This window comes from Podarcis pityusensis (genome assembly GCF_964106645.2).
Source record: "Podarcis pityusensis genome assembly, chromosome: 2".
NCBI lineage: Eukaryota > Metazoa > Chordata > Lepidosauria > Squamata > Lacertidae > Podarcis > Podarcis pityusensis.
In genome coordinates, this window is record NC_138029.1 from 94,149,418 (window position 1) to 94,168,137 (window position 18,720).

Genomic DNA, 18,720 nt, shown 5'->3' on the forward strand with positions numbered 1-18,720 from the left:
AAAAATAATGACTATTGTATCAGAACAGAATTATTTTATATCACATCTGAATCTTGACAACCGAAATTTAAGTAAATAACTTCACGTTTCAGCAACAGAGGCCTATCAAAGACATGTCCAGAAGTAAAATATCAGGACTAAAAACCTCACCTGGTGCTAAATTAGTTATTGCTTGGAGTGATTTTGCTTTGTATAATAATATGTTTACTATTCATGTTTCATAAACCATAACCACAAAAATCTCACCCAAATCTAAGCACTTCATGGTAGTAAATCTTCATAGGCAGGCTCAAATAATAACTAATATTCCCCTTGCTATAATGATAGGTTTATTGAAAGTTTAAAGGAAGATTAATTCCCTCAAACATAGACAGCACACAATTTGTTGACTCAAAATACTTAGTGGTCCAGACTTTTTCACTAGGAAGTGATTTCCATTAAGCTGTAAAAGTGAGCATGCCTTTATCGAAAGAATTTTAATCATTGTATCTTTCTCCTTCCTACGACAGCTGTCATCGTGTCACCATAGCAGAAAGAAGTTAAATGTCACTCCCCAGCTTCCAAGTTGTCACTTAACAACAATGAAATATGCATTGTTCCAGAGAGGAGAAATAAACATTTTTACTGAGAGCTTCAGGATGCTCTGAAAACTTTCTAGCAAGCTCATGCATTTTGTACATGACGCAGAGCAGAAACAATTAAACATCCCCCCCCATAAACACATTGCACAATTAAAGCATGCACAAATTACAGCATATCATATGGGCCGGTCTTGGAAGTCATAGAATCATAGAATTGTAGAGTTGGAAGGAAACACAAGTGTCATCTAGTCCAACAACTTGCAACACAGGGATCTTTTGCCCAATGTGGGGCTCAAACCCACAACCCTGAGATTAAGAGTCTCATGAAGAGTTAGTTCTTCAACAATACAGGGTGCAACTACAGCATGCAACAGATTCTTGTCCACCCACTGGTTAAATGCTCCCATGAAAGGAGAGTCCACCAGTTCCTGAGGCTGTCTATTCCAATATTGAACAGCTCTTACTGTTAACCGTGAAATCCAAATTGTCATTAAATATGTAACAAGTTCATCATAAAGTCCCTAGTCAGGCATACAAAGAACATTGTCCTTGGAACGTGACAGTAACCTGGATTAGAATTTACACTGGAATACGTACTCCATCTTGTCATTTCAAACAGTGAGCTGGGATTTCTTGATTTGTTTCTCCCCCCCCCCCCCGTGTTATTATTTGCCAGTGTCCCTTTACCCCCTTCATTTGTTGTTGTGTGGCTCTTTGTGTGTACATACAGTACACAAAAGTATGACAAGAACACAGAAAGGACAAAAGAGGCAATAAAACAAAGAATTCATGTAGAAATATTTAATTGCAACAAACTTTAAGTCACAGTTTTCCAGTTCTGAGACACCTGAAGTGTATAGTGAAGGCACACCTAAGATGACTTTTGGATAGAACTGTTAATCAACTGCGGTTCTTAAATGCTGAAAATTAAGATTGTATTGAAACAGTACATCATCCTCATGGAGGTGAACGACAATTGCCTTTTTCTGTTAGGGCTCCATAACACAGAAACATGGGCATTTCACTTTACTGTATGATCTAGAGAATGTCTATGCCAGCGCTACCCATTGCCAAAAAATGAATTGTTGGTGTACATATTCTCCATGCAAAACAAATAGTAAGCAACCTCCAAACTTCACAGTTGCCCAACATGCAGTGCAGAAACTTTAATGACACTCTCTGAATGAATGGCACACTATTTGAACTGCTCCTGAGAAGTTATCAGTCCACTTCACTATCTCAAAACGTAACACTGAATGACTGAAGAGATGTGACAACACGAAATAACACAATTTCATGAATTCACAAGTTACCCCATGTGCAATAAAATAAATTGTTTGCTTTCAGTAATTTGCAACATTAAGATATATTGATTACTCAGAAGTGGTAGAGCACAGGTTATGGAGGTAATCACAGCCAACAAACAATTCATGCTGCAATATAGAATTCTGTTTGTGCCACATGCTTCATAGGCTTATTTCAGAGATTGTAAAAAAAAAAAGTACATTGCACAGCTTAGAAAAAATTATTACTACCTTCAATCATATTTCTGAAATTTGTTATGGAGTGTGTAAGACAGGCATGGCCAAACTCGGCCCTCCAGATGTTTTAGGACTACAACTCCGATCATCCCTGCCCACTGGCCCTGTTAGCTAGGGATGATGGGAGTTGTAGTCCCAAAACATCTAGAGGGCCAAGTTTGGCCATGCCTGGTGTAAGACCATTATGATGTGAGCCTAAGCCCCAGTCGAATTTTGCCTCAGCATGTAATGGTTTGGCTTCAGCCCTCTGATCTGCCAGTTTCCATCCTTCTTCCCTCTTTCTCTTAACCTACTGAATTGGAGAAGAGGATGGAAAACAGTGAACAATGGCGAAGCCCAAAGCACTTCTAAACTATTGCAATGAAGGTGGGAACTCTGGGAAGTGTCATTAAAAAAATTATTCCTGTTTTAACAGACACAGTTAAAAAAGTCCCAGAGTTGAAGTCTGCAGTGGAGGATCTAAAATCATAGCTGTCAACCTTCCCCCTTTTTTTTTTAAGGGAAATTCCCTTATTCCGAATAGGATTCCTCGCAAGAAAAGGGAAAAATTGACAGCTATGTCTAAAATGTTCTGGCACAATCCCTGCAGAATGTTATCACTTAGGACGAGCTATGGCCATATGTCTTGGCTGGTGTTTATTCTTCTCCCTCCCCTGCCCCCAGCAACTTAGTAAGTTTAGGAAAGGCAGAAGAAGACATAACTGGCAAGTCACCCTGGCACCAGCAGAAGAGCTCCTGCAGGCCAAGTCTTTCTGAACTGCAGAGAAAGTTGAAAGAATTCTACATAAATAATTTCAAGAATTCTTCAAACAAACGAAACAAACAATGGTTTGGAAAGACCCAGATCAATCCAAACTGAGACAGGAAGTTTGACCCGGCTCTAACCAGGCCACTGTCTTGCTTCTGTTCCCAGCCACACATGCTCCAGAGTGGAGGAAAGCCAACAGTGACATCAAACAAACAATGGGACAGGAGGAATGAGCTTTTGAATCACAGATCTTATTTCCCCCCCCCCCCCCACACACACACATACAAAAAGGCCTTGCAGCATTTGTGAAAAATGCCTCAGGGAAAGTGGATATTTAGATCTTTAGTAGAATTGGTGTTTTTTTAATCAACTGAGATTGTCATAATATCACTAATAAACAATGACGTGAATTACAAAATGTAGAAACTATCAGGGGAAGATGTAAATAAAGTGGTACATGGTAAGAGGTATAAGACTTTGCATGGAGAAAGCAGAAAAGATTAATATTTTTTCTAGCTTTCTTAACTTAAGACCATATAGTAAAGCTGAATGTTACAAGATTCAGGATAGAAAAAAGAAAGCACTTCTTTCCGCATGAGGTAGTGATGGCCACCAACTTGGATTCTTCAAAAGAGTATTAGACAAGTTCATGGAGGATAAGGTTTTCAGTACAGCACAGCTATGTTTTATTTCCACTGTCAGAGGCAGTTTGCCTCTGAATACCAGTGGCTGGGAATCATAACTGGGGAGAGTGCTATTGCACTCAGGTCCTGCTTTCAAGTTTCCCAAAAAGCTGAACTAGAAGAGCCTTTGGCCTGATCCAGTAGCACTCTTATGTTCCTATGAGCTAGATATACCAATAGTCTGAAAGGCAGCTTCCTATGTTCCTATCAGCAATGGAATGCCAAGGGATCTCTTCCGAACCTTTCTCAGATATTCAGAGGCACAACATGAGCCTACCAGATATTCTCCGCTCAACGACCATTTGTGGCCAAAGTACCACTGTCCAAATAAAGTGTTGTAAAAACTTGCAATAATTAACATACGTGCTGCTCTGAATAATGGCTGTGTCTGCATGTGACGCTAAACCGTAGCTGAGAGTTACAAGGACAAGCCACAGCAAGCTCTGAACTCATGCACTTCCTCCTCCACTTCCAGCACAGTCATGAGGAGGAGTTTTGAAGCCTTTGATTCTGTTTTAGAATGCAGTTTGTTTTGGCATCCAAACAAGGAAAAAATGTGGTTAATCTTAACTATGGTTAGTTAAACAAGTCTGCTTCAAACCACACTTTAAGAAGCTGTCTTGTTTTTCATTAACCATGATTATGTTTAGTGATTCAATGTAGAATTAAGTTGCAGTTAATCTAAAATGGAAAGTTATGATCTCTTGCTTCACAGCCGCATTGGAAGTTGAAGAGGAACATTTTTGTCTGGTGCCTAAAGGTATATATGAAGGCACCAGCCAAACCTCCCTGAGGAGAACATTCCACCAATTGGAAATTTGACCAATGCAAAGTGTGTGTGTGTGTGTATGTGTGTTTATGAAATACCCAACAAATGTTCAAATCATGGCTTAACCTTATTCTGTACTCTACACACTTTTTGAGAGTTTCCAAGGAGGTGGCAAGTTGCAATTTGTTTTACAACTTTGACAAGACGAGTTTGGTTCACTTTTACCACTAAAAGGTTAGTTCATCTACCGATTAGCATCTGAATAAGTACCTGGCGTGCTCTGGTCCATGGGGTCACGAAGAGTCGGACACGACTAAATGACTAAACAACAACAACCATGCAGGCTGAACTACTGCTTCCAGCAAATATGAATCAGTTCATATGTTTGCTATTTAACAAGGTAGCACATTAATAAGGACTTCTAGATGCTAGTGGCTCAGACAGTCACTACAGGCACATCCTGCAGAACTGTTTTCGTCTAGCCTTCCCTTCCTCCCTACAAGGAGAGAGTCACTGTCATTGATTTGCTATCACACCAGCATCACTTTATCTTGCTAGATTCAGAAAGTCCCAGTCAAGCCTCCTGCCTTTCTTGTTCTCTCAGATCTGCCTTCGTTGGGAGAGGGTGAAAATCAAACAGCAAAAAAAAAAAAAAAAAAAAAAAAAAGGCAAGCAGTTATTCTTGTTTTATAAAGGTAAAGGTAAAGGGACCCCTGACCATTAGGTCCAGTCGTGACCGACTCTGGGGTTGCGGTGCTCATCTCGCTTTATTGGCCGAGGGAGCCGGCGTACAGCTTCCGGGTCATGTGGCCAGCATAACTAAGCCGCTTCTGGCGAACCAGAGCAGTGCACGGAAACGCCGTTTACCTTCCCGCTGGGGCGGTACCTATTTATCTACTTGCACTTTGACGTGCTTTCGAACTGCTAGGTGGGCAGGAGCTGGGACTGAGCAATGGGAGCTAACCCCGTCGTGGGGATTCGAACCGCCAACCTTCTGATCGGCAAGTCCTAGGCTCTGTGGTTTAACCCACAGCACCACCCACGTCCCAATGTATAAATGGGGGGAAATAAGGTATTGTGACTTGCTCAAAGCGACCAAGCATGTTTGTAGCTTAAGCAGGGCACAAGCACAGGACCAAAGAATGTGACACCATTGGTTTCAAATGTGCACTTCCATTGAAATGTAACCCAAGCTACTTTGGGGGAATGTAGCTAAACAACAGAGATCTATCTTGCTTGAGGCAAGCAACAGAGTGGCTAGAAGCAGTTACCATCCTATCTTCTAACCAAGATTCCAGTGACCCACATTACTCTAACCCTTTCCTTCTGTGTATTCAAGAGCCACATGCTGAAGTTTCAAATCTAAATTTCTATCATTATCTAAAATTCAAGAGCTTCACTTTCAATTAAGGGCTGGCAGAGTTCATCTTTAAGATTCTCAGTCAGGGCTCTCAAAATTATGACCAAAAAAGTATGATTTCAACTATTGTCTTTCTATGAAAGTTCTAACAGAAATGAAACATCTGAACATACAACCCACAAGATGCAATGACAGCCATGAACTTAAAAGGGAATTAGACAAATTCATGAAGATGCCTATCAATATCTATTACAGTCACGATGGCTATATATTACCTCCAGCATCAGAGGCACTAGGCAGCATGTGTCTGAATCCTAGTTGCTAAGGAACATGAGCAGGAGAGAGCTATTGCACTCAGGCCCTCCTTATAGGCTTCCTATAGGCACTGTGGGGAGCATGATGTTGGACTTGCTCAGCCATTGGTCTGATCCAATAAGGCTGTCTTTATGTTCTTAAATCGGAAATATGATGGACTACAAAGCCAGGGCAGGCTGAGACTCAAGGCTGTATTTAAAATTCAGTCACAACAGAGGATAGTTTCTGTACTTTTATAAGCAGGTACTTTGCTTCACAGCTGAACAGGGCATACTCCACTGAGCGGGGCCCTATGGGGCCTTATATACTGCAGAAACTGTGGAACCCAGCACAAATGAATGCTGATGTTTTCATTTTGTTTTTGTAGTAAGCGAAGGGAGACTAGCTAGATCCTGCTTCACTTTGTGTTTGAAGTGCTGTACCTCAAACCAACTTTAAGGAACAATCTGCATGGTAAAGAGCCCTGGAATTTCCTCATCAAGTGATAAATATATCTGACAAAATTCTAACAGCATTTGTTTTTAAACTGGCTTTTCTGATTGTGAACCAGATAAATGTTCTGAAGTTATATAATGATGTCAGAGAATATGTTTGAAAAGAATTATTGGATTAAGAAGACACAATGATAAAAGGCTTTGTGACTCCTTAAGGTTTATAGCAACGTATTCTACAACTGTAAAAAGACAATTATTGCAATGATAGCCTGAGCTATACAATACTTGACTGAAAACATGAAGAAAAGGTGAATGACATTTATGGTTATGCCAGAGTTTTAGTTACATTTTTGCCAGTTTGTTTCCTTCCTTCCATAACGTATACAACTTGTACAGACAAGCAACAATTACACTATTTCTATTTTTAGTGCAGAACACTATTTTGACCTACTCAGCAAGGCAATTCCTTCCTCCCCCCACACCCTGCCGCTAACCTTTAATGTCATTCTATCATTGAGCTGCTGGCTGAACACTCCCTGGCAGATGTGGGATGGGCCACTAGCTCTTCATTAACTGCAGCTGCAGCTTCTTTCTTTTCGCTTGAACAAAGTATCCAGAGAGCAGTTCATAGTCTTTAACCAGTCCTTCAAGTTAGATATCAATGCCATGTTGTGAAACATTCACCGGGATGTTGCCAGACTCGGTGGGGCCAGCATTCTCCACACACACATACACACACACAACGTGTTTTCAGGAGTCACTGGTTCTTTGGCACACATGTAAAACACTTCTGATTTGCAGGAAACTGATATACAAAATTGTGAAGTTCTAGCACTATAGCTATTTTGTGCAGTCTTTGGGTTGCATTTTGTGCTAAACAGTTTTGGCGGGGGTGGGGGACTGATTTTAATTTTTATATATGGTTCTCCAGTTGGTTTCAAGAGCAAACAGGAGGTTAAGGACTACAATAAACTGGATTTTCCTCATTTGAGTTGTGCTATGGCAGGGAAAGTGATTACCAAGTAGAACAGAACTCTTGGACTTTGAAACATACAAATGCAGCTGAACAATACAAACTAATGATTATTTTTTTAACAATATATTCTATAGCATAGAGATGATAGATAGATAGATAGATAGATAGATAGATAGATAGATTATAGGAGCCAGCCTCAATGCACTCGGAAGTTCTCCTTTGTAAACCAAATTGAAATGAATGGGAAAACTTCTTAGAATGGCCCTTTCACACAAAAATATTGTTATCTGTGCAGATTCTACAAGGATCATTAATGACAGTAAAGAAAGAAGAAAAAGAAAAAGAAGAATTCAACAGAAATAAAATTCTTTGAGTCTGAAAAGTACACAAACATACCTTAAAATGCCACAATTGATGAAATCGCCTTTTGCTTACTGAACCTAATCCATTACCTTGCTCATAAATAATCACATGCCTAATGACAAAAGACATTCCAGTAAACCTCTGTGGTGCATAGATGTCTTAGTTTCATTTGAACTCTCAGAACTCATAAAAGTTAATATATATGACATAAAATAGTTTTAACAGAACATCTAATCTCTCATAGATCCTCCAAGGAGATTATTTCCCTTTATAAGCATTGTAAATTTTAGTTATTGTAGTATCCGTACATATATGTGCAGCTAGCTACCTTTTGTAACCACCCCTCACTAATTTCTGCTTGTTAAATAAAAGCTATTAAGCAAGCATTGCCTCGCACAGTACCAGGAAGAGAGAATGCATCTAGTACTAGTCTAAATACTTTCTACAGAATAGAGTTTGCTTCAAAGCTTGGGCAGTGATGCTATTAATGTGCTCAGTCATAATAAAAAAAGTTGCTAGAGGCAACAACATCTCTAAACATCCTTTTCACACTACAAGCTATTCAAGATTCATAGTAATTTATTCGGCCACTTACCAGCAAACATGACAGCTGCTCCTGAATCTGTCCCAATGTTGTTGATATTTTTTCCACTCATACACATCCTCTCCCCTCCTCTTCTGGAAACTGTTCCCTGCATTTCATCTGGCCATAATAAGCTCAGGCTTCTTTTGCCTTATTTACATTTTCTTTGCAGTGTCAATACACTTTACTGGACAGCAGCAAGCATTCTGCCAGGCATTTGAATTTCTCCCCACTGATATAAAGTCTTCCGCCTGGTGAACCTTAAATCTCTCTTCCTGACTCTCCTTTGCCAGCAGCCTGAGATATCTTGCTTCCGTAAATTTTGCCATCTCCTCTAAAATCCACACCACTGCATTTTATGTCTCACCGTAAGAGATACTTTATTCCTTTGCAGCCCTTCTTATGCTTTCCTCTCAACATTAAATCACAAGATTCTCTTTCCTGACAAACCAACTGATGCAAGTACAGCCCCTTTTCTGTGAGAAACATCACCTCCAGTCCTTCCCTCTCTAAGAAAGCAAGCATGTGAATTGCAAGGCACAGGGGTTTAGCCTCCTTCTCAAATCCTCACATGTATGTCTTGTTTGAGAAGCCTACCATTGGCTTATACCATACAATACAGCCATTTGGTACATAAGCAGAACTATTTGCTCAACAACACCGAATACCACAAATGGCCAGAGCTGTTAACTTAAAATCATACATTTGAGGTTGATGTGCAAGGCACAATAATTAACAACTTGAAATACATCAAAGATGCAAGTGATATAATATCAACAACCACAAGACTGCCTGTGTAAAGGTATACTTTTCTTCAATTTAGAAATAAAATTCCAAGGCGGAGAGAGAGAAAACAATGATGGGGAAAGGGGACTAACTAGGTTAACCTGCATCGGTGCTTCCACTTAATTGGTTTGCTACTGTCCAGCAAATATATATTGATACTAAGGAAACAAAAGCAAATGATTTTCATATACTGCATTGATTCACATAAAATATTTAACTGTCTCCTGGCTCAATAGGCTGTGGTGTGGATACTTAATCAGGGGCAACATTAGCCTCAGATTCTCATCAAACAGTGAGGAGAAGCAAAAAAAGAAAAAGAAAAGAAAAAGCCAAGTTCTAATAATTTTAGTAGTTTGTGTCTGAGGATAATCACATGGCACAGCATCATTATAGAAATGCAAACTATAAAGGGAATTAACATTCTATTATTTTATAGTACTGTTGCATCAACGCTAATTGCAAGCATGCACACACACAGAGTAAGATGCAGCACAAATGCATTCTCTGCCAGTTATTTGAAGAACAATCTTAAGCACATATACTTGGAAAGTATGTCCCATTAATTTCTGGAGATTTAATTCCAAGTAAGTGTGCTTCGGAGCACAGCCTAAGGAGATATATCATCATTTCCACATGTAATGCATCAAGAAATAGGTCAGATATAAATATGCTTAAAATAAGATCTTATAAGAACCACAGGCTTCAAAGGATGCACCAGAAGTTTCAAAATCAATGTAACATGCAAAGCACTTCCTTAACATTTTGATTGAGTGCGAAAATAGTGTGCCAAATTTGTTTCTTCAGTGCTAGAGATACGGAGTTGAATTCAATGTTAGTTCTACTTAGAGTTGTCCCATTAAAATAATTGGCATGGCTTAGAACCAAGTAACTACTCAGAGTACGATTTAGTTGGTTATAATACAAGATGGATCACTGCCTTGCCGTGGCGAAGGGGCTTGAATAACTCAGAGAAGCTATGAGCTATGCCGTGCAGGGCCACCCAAGATGGACAGGTCATAGTGGAGAGTTTTGACCAAACGTGATCCACCTGGAGCAGGAACTGGCAAGCCACTCCAGTATCCCTGCCAAGAAAACTGCATGGACAGAGGCAACAGGCATATAAAAGTTATGACGCTGGAACATGAGCCCCTCAGGTCGGAAGGCATCCAACATGCTACTGAGGAAGAGCGGAGGACAAGTACAAGTAGATTCAGAGCTGATGAAGCGGCTGGGCCAAAGCCGAAAGGACGCTCAGTTGCAGATATGCCTGGAAGCGAAAGGAAAGTCCAATGCTGTAAAGAAAAATATTGCATAGGAACCTGGAATGTAAGAACCATGAACCTTGGTAAGTTGGATGTGGTCAAAAATGAGATGGCAAGAATAAATATTGACATCCTGGGCATCACTGAACTAAAATGGACGGGAATGGGCGAATTCAGTTCGGATGACCATCATATCTACTACTGTGGGCAAGAATCCCGTAAAAGAAATGGAGTGGCCCTCATAGTCAACCAAAGAGTGGCGAAAGCTGTACTGGGATGCAATCTCAAAAATGATAGAATGATCTCAATACGAATCCAAGGCAGACCTTTTAACATCACAGTAATCCAAGTTTATGCACCAACCACTGGTGCTGAAGAAACTGAAATTGACCAGTTCTATGAAGACTTACAACACCTTATAGAAGTAACACCAGAGAAGGATGTTCTTCTCATTATAGGGGATTGGAATGCTAAAGTAGGGAGTCAAGAGATAAAAGGAACAACTGGCAAGTTTGGCCTTGGAATTCAAAACGAAGCAGGGCAAAGGCTAATAGAGTTCTGCCAAGAGAACAAGCTGGTCATCACAAACACTCTTTTCCAACAACACAAGAGACGACTCTACACATGGACATCACCAGATGGGCAGCATCGAAATCAGATTGATTATATTCTTTGCAGCCAAAGATGGAGAAGCTCTATACAGTCAATAAAAACAAGGCCTGGAGCTGACTGTGGCTCAGATCATCAGCTTCTTATAGCAAAATTCAAGCTTAAACTGAAGAAAGTAGGAAAAACCACTGGGCCGGTAAGATACAATCTAAGTCAAATCCCTTATGAATACACTGTGGAAGTGAGGAACAGGTTTAAGGATTTAGATTTGGTGGACAGAGTGCCTGAAGAACTATGGATGGAGGCTCATAACATTATACAGGAGGCAGCAACTAAAACCATCCCAATGAAAAGGAAATGCAAGAAAGCAAAGTGGCTGTCCAACGAGGCCTTACAAATAGCGGGGGAGAGAAGGCAAGCAAAATGCGAGGGAGATAGTGAAAGATACAGGAAATTGAATGCAGATTTCCAAAAAATAGCAAGAAGAGACAAGAAGGCCTTCTTAAACGAGCAATGCAAAGAAATAGAGGAAAACAATAGAATGGGAAAAACCAGAGATCTCTTCAAGAAAATTGGAGATATGAAAGGAACATTTTGTACAAAGATTACCATAATAAAAGACAAAAGTGGAAAGGACCTAACAGAAGCAGAAGACATCAAGAAGAGGTGGCAAGAATACACAGAGGAATTATACCAGAAAGAAATGGATGTCTCGTACACCCCAGGTAGTGTGGTTGCTGACCCTGAGCCAGACATCCTGGAGAGTGAAGTCAAATGGGCCTTAGAAAGCACTGCTAATAACAAGGCCAGTGGAAGTGATGATATTCCAACTGAACTATTTAAAATTTTAAACGATGATGCTGTCAAGGTGCTACACTCAATATGCCAGCAAATTTGGAAAACGCAGCAGTGGCCAGAGGATTGGAGAAGATCAGTCTACATCCCAATCCCAAAGAAGGGCAGTGCCAAAGAATGCTCCAACTACCGCACAATTGCACTCATTTCACACGCTAGCAAGGTTATGCTTAAAATTCTACAAGGCAGGCTTAAGCAGTATGTGGACCCAGAACTCCCAGAAGTGCAAGCTGGATTTCGAAGGGGCAGAGGAACCAGAGACCAAATTGCAAACATGCGCTGGATTATAGAGAAAGCTAGAGAGTTCCAGAAAGACATCTACTTCTGCTTCATTGACTATGCAAAAGCCTTTGACTGTGTCGACCACAGCAAACTATGGCAAGTTCTTAAAGAAATGGGAGTGCCTGATCACCTCATCTGTCTCCTGAGAAATCTCTATGTGGGACAAGAAGCTACAGTTAGAACTGGATATGGAACAACTGATTGGTTCAAAATTGGGAAAGGAGTACGGTAAGGCTGTATACTGTCTCCCTGGTTATTTAACTTATTTGCAGAATTTATCATGCGAAAGGCTGAACTGGATGAATCCCAAACCGGAATTAAGATTGCCGGAAGAAATCTCAACAACCTCAGATATGCAGATGACACAACCCTGATGGCAGAAAGTGAGGAGGAATTAAAGAACCTTTTAATGAGGGTGAAAGAGGAGAGCGCAAAATATGGTCTGAAGCTCAACATCAAAAAAACCAAGATCATGGCCACTGGTCCCATCACCTCCTGGCAAATAGAACGGGAAGAAATGGAGGCAGTGAGAGATTTTACTTTCTTGGGCTCCATGATCACTGCAGATGGTGACAGCAGTCACGAAATTAAAAGACGCCTGCTCCTTGAGAGAAAGACGATGGCAAACCTAGACAGCATCTTAAAAAGCAGAGACATCACCTTGCCAACAAAGGTCCGTATAGTTAAAGCCATGGTTTTCCCAGTAGTGATGTATGGAAGTGAGAGCTGGACCATCAAGAAGGTTGATCGCCGAAGAATTGATGCTTTTGAATTATGGTGTTGGAGGAGACTCTTGAGAGTCCCATGGACTGCAAGAAGATCAAACGTATCCATTCTTAAGGAAATCAGCCCTGAATGCTCACTGGAAGGACAGATCGTGAAGTTGAGGCTCCAATACTTTGGCCACCTCATGAGAAGAGAAGACTCCCTGGGAAAGACCCTGATGTTGGGAAAGATGGACGGCACAAGGAGAAGGGGACGACAGAGGACGAGATGGTTGGATAGTGTTCTCGAAGCTACAAACATGAGCCTGACCAAACTGCAGGAGGCGGTGGAAGACAGGAGTGCCTGGCGTGCTCTGGTCCATGGGGTCACGAAGAGTCGGACACGACTAAACGACTAAACAACAACAACAATGCAAGATGCAAAAGTATTCCCTCATTCACCCCAACGAGGCTTGATTCCAACTGAATGTGAGCAAAACCAGGAGTGACTCACTTGAGGTGGAGTCATAAGCCATAGCAATAGCTTCTTGGCAGAAGTGCCACTTCTGCTTACTTCGTGACAGCAAGGTGGGAGTTGTCTGGGTGCACTGGTAGGAGCACCAGACTGGGTCCAACGGTTCACCCATGCAGGCCCGCCCTAGCTACCACCTTGCCCAGCAATCAGCAGTGATGCTTCTGTTGAGAGGCTACTGCTGTAGCTCCACCCCACCTGGCTAGCCACTGTTGAAAAGACTTGTGGTTGCCTCCCTCTGAAGACATCTGTTTTACCTTCTCAGCCTCCCAAGGACCTACCGAACTTAATTAAAAGAGGGCTGGTTCAAGTTCCTTGCTGGTGAGTCCAAGTGCTTTCACTGGACGGAAAAGGTATGTTGGGGAGTTGAAGCTCTGCTAACAACAGGATTGGAGCCAAAATGGGGACAATGAGAAATAAATGGGAAGCATCAACATCCTTGGGTAAAGTCCCAGGCATGCAGAAATCCATTTAAAAAAAAAAAATCCACAAGAGGATCCTCATCCGGTGGGAAAACACAACCACTCAATGAGAAATGAACATCCAGGAGCCACAGAATGTTGAGTGCCAGCTGGAAAAGAAAACCAGAAATCTATCCTAGTGGTGGGAGAGAGAAAGCAAGTGAAATGGTTTGCTTGATCCCTATGAAGCTTATATTGACCTGGAGGTAGGCATAGCTGACTGGAATCCTTAACTGGTCACTCGCCCCACTTGTTACGAGTAATAGCCATTGTTATACCATGTCTACGGCATCTTAGCGGCCACAGCCATCATGACATAATGAAGGCGTATTCAATTTCATCTGATTGTTGTGTGTATGAAGGAGCAAGGCGGATGACCTACATTTTTACCCTATTGTCTTTGTTAAGGATCTATATTCTGACAAACTCATTTATCTTCCCCCCTTTGAGACACATTCTGTTTAGGCTCATAGCCTTTGTGAGCCAGTCACAACTCATTGGTGAATCATTACCAGTTTGAGATTGTATTTCCAGAATATAAGCAGAAGGATATTACCTATATAGAAGGCTATGAATATTTCTGAGGTGTGTGTGTAAATTTTTTATTAAATTTTCTGTTTTTCAATGTAGAATATTCATTTAAACAACCTTAAAATATCAATGACTTTCCTTATTCTCTTCCCAGGTTCATTTTGCATATTATGGAATATTTCTGAGGTTTGGAAGAGAGAGTGGCAGATCCAATCACTCAGTTCTTGTGTTCTGCTTCTCATGTAGATGGAGCCCGGTCATCCTAGTCTGAGTGCCAGTCATGTACCTTTGCCATGATGCGGGGGGGTGGGTGTGTGCAAGGAATGAAGGACTGGGTAGCCCACCAGCCAATCTGCATTTGTCCCACAGAAGCAGAATTCAAGTCTGGTTTGGAAAATTGCAGGTACGTTTCAGGTGGGATTTACTATGTCACGCCTTCCTTCTATAGCACACGCCTGACGCCAAATGTCTGTAATGCTTAATTATTTACTCACACTGTTTGCAAACTGTCAGCACAAGCTTCTGTTTGGTCCTTACTGGCCCTGATGAGAACAGAAACTTGTTCCTGAAGGGCACTGGTAACTTAATACCCATTTGCATCTTCTAAGAATAAGCCCAGTTCCCACATGGGACACTTCTACCAATCAAGCCCAGATATGATATAGAGACTTTAAACAACTTTGTTCCAATTAGGACTGTGCAACCAATTTGCAGCAGGGAACTGTGCTTCACTTGCAGTGGCACAACAAATTCACATATTGTTCTGCTGTGTCCCTTCTGTCCACCCAAATCAAAATTTGTCTCTGGTGCCCTCTTCCCTCAAGAAGCCAGCCAGGTCTTTAGTCCAGTCTGTAAATTCTTCGTTTAGTCCTCCTTGGATCATGCCTCAATGAGACTGCTCCAAACTGATTCCGTCCACCCAAATCAAAGTTTGTCTGTTCCAAACTGATTCCCAATAAGCAAAAGGGCTTCAGCTCCCCTCCTTACATCTTCCACTCCATTCCTATACATGGTACCTCTGGATGCGAACAGGATCCGTTCCGGAGCCCCATTCACATCCTGAAGCGAACTCAACCTGCGTCCGCACGTGCCGTGATTCTCCGCTTCCGCGCATGACATCATTTTGAGCGTCTGCGCATGCGCAAGCGGCGAAACCCGGAAGTAACACGCTCCGTTACTTTCAGGTCGCTGCAGAGTGCAACCCAAAAATGTTCAACCCGAAGCTACTTCAACCCGAGGTATAACTGTACCTCTTTTCCATGTTTGTTATTTTCCTTAAGCTATTCAGGAAACTTAATGGGTACACAAGTCTCATGTTTCCACTTAAATAATACTTATCTGGGGTTGTTGTTGTTTTGAACTGCATTGGGAGGTTCTAAAGAAACCCTAGCTGCTTACTTTGACATCGCACGGCACGGGGCTAGAGGGTAACTTACAAAGAATGGCACTCCTTCAATCTCCGCATGACTGACATTGTCCTGAATGATTCAAAGTCTGCTTTTTAGTATTAGCAGACTGCAACCAAAATCCACAAGACTTAGCTGATTATAGAACACTGCTATAAAGCCATGACCCTAAACACTTTGGTCACATTTTCCATTTTATTTGAACCCAGATTTTTAAGTATCCATGGTATACTGCAATACAGGCAACCCCCAATTTGTGCAGGGGTGGCATTCCAGGTCATCACACGCAATGGCAGAGTGCACAGAAGCCCCATCTGCCCTGTTGCGCCCCGCCCCCTTTTCCAGCCACTCCTGGGTTGCCACAATGCACATCAATTGGACACATGTAAATCGGTCATTACCTGTTTCCCTGATGGCATACAAAAATTTCCTGATCAAGGACCCCAAATATCACACCTGTAATTTACCTTGTCATGTTGTAATAATAGGCTTGGTATCTACGGGTGTGAAGAGACTGTAATTTAACAAAGATTTCCTTTCTTTTTATAATTTAATACTGATAGATATCAATGTGATCAAAACAGAGAAAATTATAAAAATGCTGGGTGGATTGAGAATCAGAAGGCATGGCTTCAGTTTTCATTGTTATCATACTGAAGAATTGCCTGGAGTTTATGCAACTAATGACGATGATGAAATCATGAGAAACAAAATTGATACCTTGAAAAACAGGCAGGGAGGAAAATGGGAGAAACAGAACATAAAGTCAAAACACAAGCTAAAAGGCACACGATGAAAGTGCAATAAATATCTGCATTCCAAATCTACTATTTAAACACCCCCCCCCCCAAGGATCTGCTTGAGTAAACATTGTTCTTCACCAAATATTAGCTCTTTGGTATTCCCAAGGCTAACCACAATTGAAGTTACAACCTGAAACAAAAATAAGAAGGTGCTGTGCAACCTTTAAAGACTAGCACATTTAGCACATACTTTGATGAGCTAGATTCCACTTCATTAGATGCATCAAGTGGACTCTAATCTACAAAATCTTATGCTCCAATAAATCTGTTAAGTCTTTAAAGTGCCACAAGATTCTTTGTTGCCTTTTTACTACAGGAGACTAACACAACTACCTTTTTGTAAGTTGTCACCTGAATCAAATTCCTACTGCTGTTCTGACAGGGGTACAACTTGGTAATATGACTGTGCTGTGGGCATTTTCAGAAGCACTGGTTCAACAGAGTTCTTGTTAATTCCTTCTTCTATCCATTTCTGAGTCTGTGCATCCAATTCCAAACATTTTTTGTTTTGCTTTATCTAACAATAAGCTTTTGCTGGCGCTCTCCAATGCCAGCTACTTTATACACATACATGCATAACGTCAGCACAGCTTTTAATCCCATCAGGGCCATTCAACGCTTTCCTAGGCTGTTCTTTACAGCTGTCGCCTATATCAGATTTTCATTCACGTAAGAACAGAGGCGGTCAGAAGCTCAGATCTTCAAACTGTTTCAAACAACTGGAAACCCATGTAAACTTATTAAAGTCACAGAACTACAAATATTCAAAGTCTTAGTAATGACTGTGGATGTTGCAGTGCAACTCAGCAATATCACCAGCTCAATCCTTTTCTCCTCCTCCAACTCATTTAAAAGAGAATTAAAGCACTTGCTTTGAGGAAATCATGCTTCCTGCAGGGACTTTAAATAAGTGTTTGGTTTCTACTGAAAAAACATAGGTTCTTAGGAGATCAGGTCTGTTCACTACCAGCACCAGCTTCAGCCACCCGCCCATTGCAAAGGAATACAAATGGAATTGTTCTCTCATGTTTTTTTTTAGCCTTTATGTGTGCGTCTATATATTTGCAAATGGTTTGACAACGTAACTAAAGATGTTAGTTTCACTAATATGCCTAACAGAGCAATATCATATTCCACACCATACTTGCTTATGACCATTATACAAATGCTGAAATTACAAATTTGCTGGGAGAATAAATTACTGTAATATCTCTATAAGCCTTCTGTAAAACAAGTGCTCACTGAAATAGCTTTTTTGTTTTGAAACAAAGGCTGACCCTTCTTTCAATTAAAAGAAAGTGCTTGTGGGAGCAGTTGCTGAAAACAATAAGATTTTTTTAATAAAAAAAAAGAATAAAGAAATGTTTATTTATGCATATTTACTTCAGACAAGCCCTTTCCATGGATCCAGCCAGTACCAAGCTGAAATATCAGCATATGTCTGTAAGGCGGAATAATTCAGGTAACTTTGGAGTGGGGGAAGAGACTGAAAAAGAAAAGAGGCTACATTGATTTCCTACCATTTTTTTCCAGGTATAGTTTCTTTATTTTGCTCTCAATACCCCTAGGCTGTGTGGATGCTTTCTGTGCTACTGTAGGTAACCATCTATTGTGACATTCTCCTTTTTCTTTAGCTATTCACATCAACCACAGATAATGAGAAGATACTCTGTCCTCAGCAGTGAGCCACTTTCATACCTAACAGCCTGTGGTTCTGCTCTGCTTTGAGACTTATTGCCTATTCAGGAATATTTGCATTCCAGTAGGTGCTTTCCCATACCACATGGTTTCATTCAACTTGTGCAGCATGCTAGTTTTCAAGCAGCGGTGCCTTAAAACTGCTTTGTCCTGAAATAGGCATGAACACTAGAACAACAGGCCCAAGGCCACCGTAATTCATATCTTTTTTTAAGGTCAACTGTCATTGGGAAACAAATGAGGGAACCCCAAAACATATGTTATGAGCCACACACACCCTTTCAGCTGTCAATATGCAATGCCACAACTTGCTGCAACCTGCCATTTGCAAAACTCGTACAGTACTACTATTATAACTCAGTAGTACTTTTGCGTCTATAACAAAGAACGAAGAGGTGTTAAATATTAGGGATTAACATACTGTGTTTTGCAAGAAAA

General features: G+C 41.0%; 1 protein-coding gene across 9 annotated transcripts in view; it reads right to left on the minus strand.

The window, feature by feature from the left end:
* LOC308471560 (contactin-4) overlaps window positions 1-18,720 on the minus strand; it is a 520,761-nt gene that overhangs the window by 281,126 nt on the left and 220,915 nt on the right. The window contains exon 1 of one of the 9 annotated variants that reach the window (XM_080995667.1): window positions 8,366-8,780. The exons of the other annotated variants lie outside the window; for them this stretch is intronic. The gene's annotated coding sequence lies outside the window, so the exon portion shown is untranslated. Of the gene's footprint in view, window positions 1-8,365; window positions 8,781-18,720 lie in introns of those variants that run through there. 9 annotated transcript variants of the gene reach the window in all.